Here is a 9,742-nt window from a genome sequence, read left to right on the forward strand (position 1 = left end):
CAAAAACTTCTTTTCATTCAAGGCCGAGAGACCGTACGAAAGAATCACTTTTAAGACAGAAGAAAGTGGACGATATAAATCTTTGTACGATCCAACAATATCCTGTAGACTTACATGCATCTATTTATTTAGTAGTCACTAAATAATAAACAGAAATTGTAGTATATTTGGAAACATCTTGCTATTTCCAAAACAGTTCGCTTCTTCTAAGAGGAAAACTGGGGAAACTAAGATTAACATAGTAACTGCTTGTAAGCATATTTCGATCCGTCATTATACCAATAATTCGATATTCCTCAGATAAAGCGTAGCAACGGACCCGTGTAATCCGCTATAAACGAGAATGCGATATTAAGAATCATTAGAGGAGCCGACGCTCTGGAACAAACGCTCTTTGACGAGCTGCGCTCGAAGGTAAATCAAGGAGCGTTCAGTTTTCAACGAGTATTAGAATCGGGAATGAAAAGAAAGAGACAGTGAGATCAGTGATGAAACATCGCGATTGCTTCGTCGAGGACTGAAAGGACTTGATTGGTGATACCTTGCAAAACAAAATCCCCATAAAATCTCAGATTCATTTATGCGCGGGATGTCGTGGAAAAACGTTGAATTGCAAGTCGAACGAGCAACGATAATGCCGTAATAACGATTACGTGTCGGGATTGCCGAACTGTAACGCGCAAATATGACATCTAATCGCCGCATTAACGTTAATTATAAGCGTAACGGATGTTACGTGTTCGCCGATTTGGTGAACTTGTCAGCTGCATGTGTAACCCACCGCGCCGTTCAGCAATTCGCTGTCGATCGATTTTATACGTTGGCAGTTATAGCACATATGCATACATATAACTTTGTCCACCAGAAAAAAAACATGATTTTTAGTGCAAAAATTATTTCACAAAAATACTCTCTCAACGTCTTTTCGAAAATATAAAAAAAAAAAACTAAAAACACATAAGAGTGTATCTATTTTATAGTACATTGTGACAATTATATAATTGTCAAATTAACAATTATGTTTTTGAACTTAACAATTGCATTTTATTTTAATACTTTTCATTAAAATGTCAGCATCATAGGTACATACATGTATTCTTTCTGAAATATATATATGTTTTTTTATGTCGGAATTATTTTAGTCAACTTTTGGCACCGCGCCGAAAACGTATTACGCTAAGAGGAGATATATAAAGTTGCCTTTCACACAGGACTTTCAGAAAAATGTAGTTGCGCAATCTGCTAATTATATCGTACAATGCGCAAGTCTTATGCCGTATACAACGCATTTGAAACCATCTACGACAATTTTACCTGCATTAAGCGGGCTGCATAATTAAAGCGAACGGTTTTAACTTGGATACGTCATCGTCGATATCGGACGACCGGACTTACTGCGTACAAGTGTTCGCCGCGGAATATGACGGCATAATGGACGTCGCCGCTCGCATTTCCGCCGCGGCGTATTGGACATAATCCAGCGGGATTATCAGTGTGACTCGTAATGCATACTTAAATGCATTTCCTTGGCTGCGACCGTATTGCTAATGTGTTTCAATGATTACCGAAGAGATCGAACATTTCATTTTCGTGCGCGAATTCTCTTTTTCCATTTTTTTTTTCTTTATTATGCATATGGCATTATATTTCATCTCTTTTATACTACGTGAAATGGTACATTTCTTCTTGCTATTATTAATGATTATAATCCATTTTGCTAACAATTCTAAAACTTTAAATTTTCTTTTACTCAATAATTATAAATCCTACATTTTATTGCGAAAGTATCTTTTATGACGAATAATACATTAAATATGTGTTTATTTAATTGTTGTAAATATTTTACGTTATACTCAATAGCTATCTTGTTATTCTTAGAGAAAGAAACGCTTCCTTTTTTTATGCTCCTAGAAAAAGAACGCTTCCCTTTTTGTACTCTGCATATTCATCTTTCCTCGTGCGTATTCAGCGCAAGATTCTTTTCAAAAATGCAACGAATCACCGGTGCACTCGTCATGACCCAAATACTTCCATTCGACCATTCGATCATTTTCCGTTGGGGTATAACGCGCAGTGAATTTCGCCCTCTTCGATATAAATCGCGTTAAACACAATCGGAAGTACCCTTGAGCTTCGCACGGAATGATAGAAGGATAAGCTCTCAATAAAAACACTAATTTCATTCGATTATCTTAAAACCCGATCGTGTGCAATTTCTCTTTTAAATAGACAATTATTTCCAGTATAATTCCGCAATCAATCATGTTTCGATATCACTCAAGATCAGTAGTCATAATAATAAATTGATAAAATAATACTTTAAGAATCACATCATCTCATCAAACTCAATATAAAAGATTTGAGCTCTATCAATATATATACATATATATCTATATCTATATTCGTCAAAAGTTCTTTTAGGAATACCATTCTTTATATCAAAGAAAGTGATGTAGCACGAATATTTTTGAGATTTTATCTTTATAGTATTTTACTTTTATACATCTGTGTAAAATAAAAAATACGTGATATTATGATACCTATCAGGATACCTATCTCCAACGTAGGTGGATGTAATCTCTTGCAGCAAAATAGGCTGCACGACACAGATACGGGTGTCGCAGTGACGTTCACCAATCCGAAATCCAATGACTGATCTCGAGTGACAGTTGCAATCGCGTATCAGAAAATAACATAGAAAACCGGTTTTAATCGACGAATACATAAAATTTGTCCACTAAAGCGAAAATTTTCTTGATGTAATATATATTTTAAATATGTAATTTATAATAATATCACTATTCCATTTTTAAATCTCTATAACCAAATCAAAGTCGTTTTTCTTAAAATATCATTGAAAAAAACAAACAGAGTATGAGAAATTATTAAACTGTTGTGAGAGTATAAGATATTATTAAACAAGTCGAAAAACGTTCTACCGCTAAGGGAATATAAAAGAACTAAAGAAATGAAAGCAATAATTGCAAGAGAACATTATGTTCCATATTTATTGAATATTTCAATATCGCGTCAATTGCTTGTCTCAAATTTTTATGAGCGATTAATTTTTAATGCAACGAACGCTCACCATAAGTGTCGCGACGCGGAGATCCGGCGGTAATCGGGCGTCGCAATAGAAAGCCGGTAATCGATGAGTCTCGCGAAAGTGCGGCGCTAAGACTTCGCGAGCGATTTATACGACATTGATGGGGGGGAGAGGAGGCGAGCATGAAAGACAGCAGCGGAAAACGGGAGGGAGGTAAAGGAAGGTGGAAACTACTCCAGACTCGCCGTGCTTCGAAGGGGGTAGAATATAACCGAGTGACCGAGTGGAGTCGAGGAGAGAGCGCGGCTGCGGCGAATTGGCGGGCGAACGACCCGGCGCGAGAGTGGCTCTGGTGCAAGGGATAGCGTCTTTAAAATTCGAAGTGAGTTAATTTGATTATCGCCATAACGGCGAGAGGGGGGAGGCGAGAGTAGGGGAGGGAAGAGAAAATGAGGGAGCGCGAGGAATAATCCGGCTGTATAACGACGTCGGGCCTAGCTATCGCCGTCGACGTTTCCATTGTACGGCTGCTATATTGCACCCCCTCTGCAGAAACGAGCAGACGGAAGGGTGGCGGCGAACGGAAAACGGCTATACTGATTGGCCCCCAGCTGGGGCAGCAGTAAACATTCTCTCGCCTTCCCGTCGAGGCGACGGCGGTCGAGAGAGGCCGAGGAGAGGGTTGGCATACTCCTCCTCCCTCCCTCGCCACCCTCATTCACCCACCGCTGAAATCTCCGTTCTTCTCGCACCTTCGTGGCAACCTTGCTCTCTCCTGCCGCCACCGCTCTCCACCGGCCCACCAACGGTCTTCCACCCTTACGAGCTTAAGCCCGATTTAATGGGGTGGAAACGCGCGGCTCGATCAAGTTGTATTCAATTATCCCTCCTTTCCGTCCTCTAGCCTCACCCGGACCATCTATAGAGTGTCTCGCAAGAAAATTCTCTACCTCTCTCCAATGGTACCCTTCGACCCTTACGCCCCCGCCTGATTTTTTTTAGACGCGCAGAGTTGTCGACAATTTAAAGGGCGACCCAAGGTCAGTCTCGATAAATGACAAGAATCCATTTCATCTGCCATACACTGAAAAAAAAATACTTAGATTCAAGAAAATATTTTTTCACATAGTACCAATGGCTTATTTACTTAATATAATCACATATTTATTTAGAATTAGATATTTTTACTTAATTTAAGTAAAGATATCTAATTCTAAATACATATGTGATTATATTAAGTAAATAAGCCATTGGTACTATGTAAAAAAATTTTTTCTTGGATATATTTTTTTTTTTTCAGTGTATAATCTCGATCAAAATCATGCGTACGGCATTGTACGGCAAAATAAATAGGAATTTTTAAACTCACGATTATAAAAAAAGAACTGTCGCAGAAATGTTCAAAATTGTGCCAATTTTGATCAAAGATTTGCATAAATAATTATAAATAATACGACAGATACAATCAATAAGATTAAGAGACACAAATTTCTACGATTTTTAGAGAATTGTATTAGATGATAAGTAATTATATTATAATATGTAACGTTGAAGTAAAATATATGTTCTGATCGATTATTTTTTCTACGTTAGAATTATGATCAAATAAAAAATAAAATATAGTGTGGCATTATTATGAAATCACTGCGTTATCATGTATATTTCGACTTTATTGTAGTTTATTAAGATAAAAATATTAGAAAACAATATCTGGTTAAACTTCCGTGATTTTAACAAATGAAGAAATTGTATTTTATGTCCCCTAATAATATCGAGATGATTTACAATAATATAATCAGATTTATCATAATTAAATTTTCATCAAGCTATATATTAGAGATTATTCGAGTCACTATCGAGTCACTAAATAGACAATCGACGCAATAAAAATTTCAAGCTTGGACACGTGTCTTCTGAATAATAAACTCGCGTTACGTCCATTATCGTTCGTCCACGCCGATAAAACAAAGCGCGAAGTCGAAGCCACAAGTAAATTCGCGAAGTGCACATGCACTACTATTTCATCGGCGCTTTTTTGTCGTTTTTTTCCCCTGGCATTTGCGGCATTGTTCCATCCACGTAATCCGTTCTGCCGACTCGTTGCCTCCTTCACCTTTACTCGTTCTCGACGTTTGATTCTCTCGTTTCATTCATATTTCCCGCAAACAAACGCGCAAAATTGTGAAACCGCAGCGATTAAAAATTCAGTATTCGCAAATTACCGCAGTCTTGTTTGTCAAATTATCATTCGTTAAGCTTCATTAAGCTACCACTTGCATTTCTCATTACGCTTTAATTACGTGTCTACTGAAGAATAACTGAAACTAATCTTAAAATAATCTAATACAGTCTAATAAATATATACTTTGAGAATTAATATTCTATTCGTAATTTTATTAAAAATAAATTTATTTATTCGTTGTCATATTTGCAATCGCAATTTAATTGAAAAATTGAGATCAAGTTTATGTTAATCTCTAGCTATTCTTTCCGTTCTAGGTGAATAGTTCAAATTAGTAAAAAAAAATGTTTTAAATATTTTTTTACAATTCCTTAAGCAGTCACTATTTATTTAAAAAATACTCAGAAAAAATTGCTACAAAAAATTGCGGATTTAAAAGTTCAATTAATGCTAATAAATTCATATACATATAATAAAGCGAAACATGTGCGGTAACAGCTTATCAAAATTAATTCAAAATACATAAAATAAAATATTCAACGAACATTTATTTCTTAACATGCAAAATATTTCGTTGAAGGTTAGACTGGTTGGAGAATGTCCTTGATGTTTTGTGTGATACACAATAAGGATATCACGCACCTTGTCATTCGTACGGCAAGAGTTGGAGCAGATAGCGGCCGGCGTCGAGCGTGTCGCATTCTTATGAAAACCCGATCGTGTCAAATACTAAAAGATAACCCGTTTATTTCCTACAAACAATTAATTATTATACCCGCGCAATTAATAACTCGCGACTAACGATTGTAAATGCATTGTCTATTTAGAAAAAAGTATTTCGCGCAATTTATTTTTATTTCACGGAAGCGAAACAATAGAAGATACAAATTGCATAAATTATTGTTTCATTACGATACAAGCAATACATTTTCTTAAAGATTAGATTCAAATGTATGTATCTCACATCGCACTTCATTTTCTCGGTGATCTAAATGTCATTTATCACATTTGGATTAAAAGCGCGGAATGATACCATAAGTGATTTAAATAATGAAACATAATATGTTATTTAATCTTGTTTGTGCATGGCTTATAATTCAATAAATGGCTTTCTACCATTCGAGATTTTGTTTCTTATGTTAATTTAGTAGGAGATTCGCGAGTATCGAGCGAGTAGAGCTTTATATTTTAATGTTTCAATTAGATTCTGTAGCAATGTAACAATAATAGTAAAGTGCGTGTCACGTGTGATTAATGCCCACGTCAAGAGTACCGTGCCGATTATTCTATTCTGATAATTAGTACGCGCGATTGTATTTAACCATGTTGTCACAAGTGCTATGTTATTCGCGTGCAATGAATGGATCTGAATGGAGAAGGCCTGGGAGGCATCAAAAGACGGCGGAGTAACCATGGGGTGAGTAAAGTATTTTTTATTTCACTTGTTATACTTGCGTGATTAATTATTTGTAATTATTGTATTTGTGGGCAACAATTATCTTCATTATATGGTCCTACTTACAGTATATCGCCAATTATCCAGTTTTAATATCTGTATCATCGTTTTCTCAAATGTTTGTAATACGATTATTTTTGACGGTTATATGACGCTGCGAATTTACCTATCTCACAACAGAGAAATTATAGTCATTGCAGTTATACAACTTTGCATTATCTTATCGCGCGAAGCATTATACGCAATTTTCCTATCATTGTTCCTAAAAATATTCATTTAAAATGTTCTAGATATAACGTTATCGTCTGACGATTTCATTATAATCTCAAAAAATTTTATCATTTTATCGTGCAACAAACAGCATGACAAGTAACAAAATGTGCCCACTAAATTTGCGTAATTTTGCTATTTTTTATTGTTATTTTTACAACTTCTTTGATATTTCATTATCAATATTTTGCTCAAAACTTGTAAAATTTCGCTATCTCATCGCGGAACCGGATAGTAAACAGCAGGAAAGTCGCGTGATCATTCCGCAATATCACACAGACTGTTCGTGATATCATTTAGGTGCAACGACCATCACGCGGTGAATGACGAGCACTCGGGTGAAGCCGTAAAGAGCCGGCTGCGGCTTTACCGGCATCGCTCGCAAAATTCGACTGTATACCGTCCCCCCATCTTTACAACTGCGCGTTGCTCTCCGCGCAATGCCGCCATCATCCGCGGCAATTATTCGCAGCCGAAGAGAAACGTGTATATATCGATTTCGCTCGAACTCCGTTCAAAGACACGGTATTCCCCCCTTCCCCCCTCCAAAATCTCCATCCTTTTCTCCACCCTTTGCCAACCAACCACTTTCGCAATGACGATCGCGCGGACTGCGGCAGCTATACGCCTCGCTTATGCCCGAGTGTGTGCCGGAGGGTTTATGTGAAAAGCTACGTGTTTGCGTTCCCTGGCGTATACGTGCATGCACGGGGAGCATGGGTTAGCATGGGTGTGTACGGGTGTGTGCGCGGGCGCGTGCGGCGACCGTAGAGCTCTGCAGCAACTGCGCCAAACTTCGAATTAGCGTCGGCGACGAACTTCGAGATTTACAGTACAACTGCACGACCCCCTCTCTCTCTCTCTCTCTCTCTCTCCCTCCCCCCCTTTCTCCCTCTCTCTCCCATGTTCCTCCTGTCCCGCGTTCGTGCCGCCGCGCCGCGCCGCGGCCGAAAGAATTACAGCCCCGTTCGAGATATGTGCAATGCATACGCCAGTCGCGTATGTACGTATTTACAATGTGCGCTGCATGCAAACGTGTGTGTGTGTGTGTGTGTGTGTGCGCGCACGCGCATGTACGCGCGAACGTGTGAGCGTACGCAAACAAACACGGTCACAACGCCTCGTAGTGCGAGTAATACCTATCCCGGCGCGATATTTACGCAAGCGGATCGCGCGGTAATACCACGCGCCTATCCGCCGAGCCCTTTGCATACATCAACCCGCATTCCGTTGGGTAAATCACGCCGGAAATCTTACGTCGCCTCCTGATCGAACGCACGTTGCCGTAAATGAAACTATCAACCCAAGTGGTAGTAATTTTAATTCTCCTTGATAAAATTATAATATTGCAAAGAATTATTTTAATCACAAAGAATTAAAGAGGTAACATTATAAAATAAAAATATTTAATTAAAATAAAATAAATAAATTTTTCTTGTAAAAAACTTGGCGCTGCTTTTTTAAGGTTTAGAACCTTTGCACAAGACTTTCGTATGGCAACGTAGTGTAACGAAACGTGGGTCAACGCACAAGAAACGTATCGGTTATATACGGCGTTAAGCGTCGTTTACAATGGCAGCAGGAGTATGCAGTAAGACGTAAGCAGTAAGCTATTCTATTGACCAATCACAGTCGATTATTCTTGAATTGTAAAAATCCCATTAGTCAATAACTTACTGCTTACGTCTTACTGTATACTCCTGCTGCCATTGTAGATGACGCTTTATACGTCAATACGTTTCTTGTGCGTTGATCTACGTTACGTTACCATACGAAAATTTTATGCGGAGGCTCTAACCGATACGTTTCTTGTGCGTTAATCCACGTTACGTTACGCTACGCTATCATACGAGAGTCTTGTGCGGAGGCTCTTATCCAGACAAATTTGCATAGCGCATAAACATAAGCGTAAGAAATTGATTGGTTTACATGTATATGTGCAAAAGGAAATAGACCAATCCATCTCTTTATGCATATGCTTATGCACCTATGCAAGTTTGTCTGGGTTGACCTTAAAAAAGCAGCGCCAAGTTTTTTACAAGAAAAATTTATTTATTTTATTTTAATTAAATATTTTTATTTTATAATGTTACCTCTTTAATTCTTTGTGATTAAAATAATTCTTTGTAATATTATAATTTTATCAAGGAGAATTAAAATTACTACCACTTGGGTTGATAGAAATTCTCAGGAATACAAAGATACATACCACTTGGGCTGAGTTAGGTAACACAATTTTGTTTCATTTTTTAAAAGTAGTTGCAAAATTATTTTTTAAAGTGTATATATTCTCTTTGCAATTGGCGCAATTTAAAGATTTCACATCTTTTTTTGAAATACGTATCACTTAGGTTGAATTAGGTAACGCAATTTTGTGAATTATTTTGTTAGGGAGAAATAAAGCTACTATACATATATCATCACTTGGGTTGAGTTAGGTAACGAAATTTTGTGAATTATTTTGTTAGAAAGAAATAAAGCTACTACCATTTTAGATTTTTAGATTTACAACATACATTGCGCGTGTACTTGGCGCCTTTTTTTACCTTTTTTGAAAAAGGTAATTTTGTACTGATATCATGCATTTTGTAGTGATAAGCAAGTATCGGCAAAAAATTTCCATTTTTTATTTTTTAATTATTTACAAATTGACAATAACAACTAATTAAATTTTTATTAAATTTATATATATATATATATATATATATATATATAAAATATATATATATATAAAACCTCTTATTTTTTACAAATATACATATATGTGTATTTATATTCGTATTATATA

This window comes from Temnothorax longispinosus, chromosome 1, assembly GCF_030848805.1.
Source record: "Temnothorax longispinosus isolate EJ_2023e chromosome 1, Tlon_JGU_v1, whole genome shotgun sequence".
NCBI classification, from domain to species: Eukaryota; Metazoa; Arthropoda; class Insecta; order Hymenoptera; family Formicidae; genus Temnothorax; species Temnothorax longispinosus.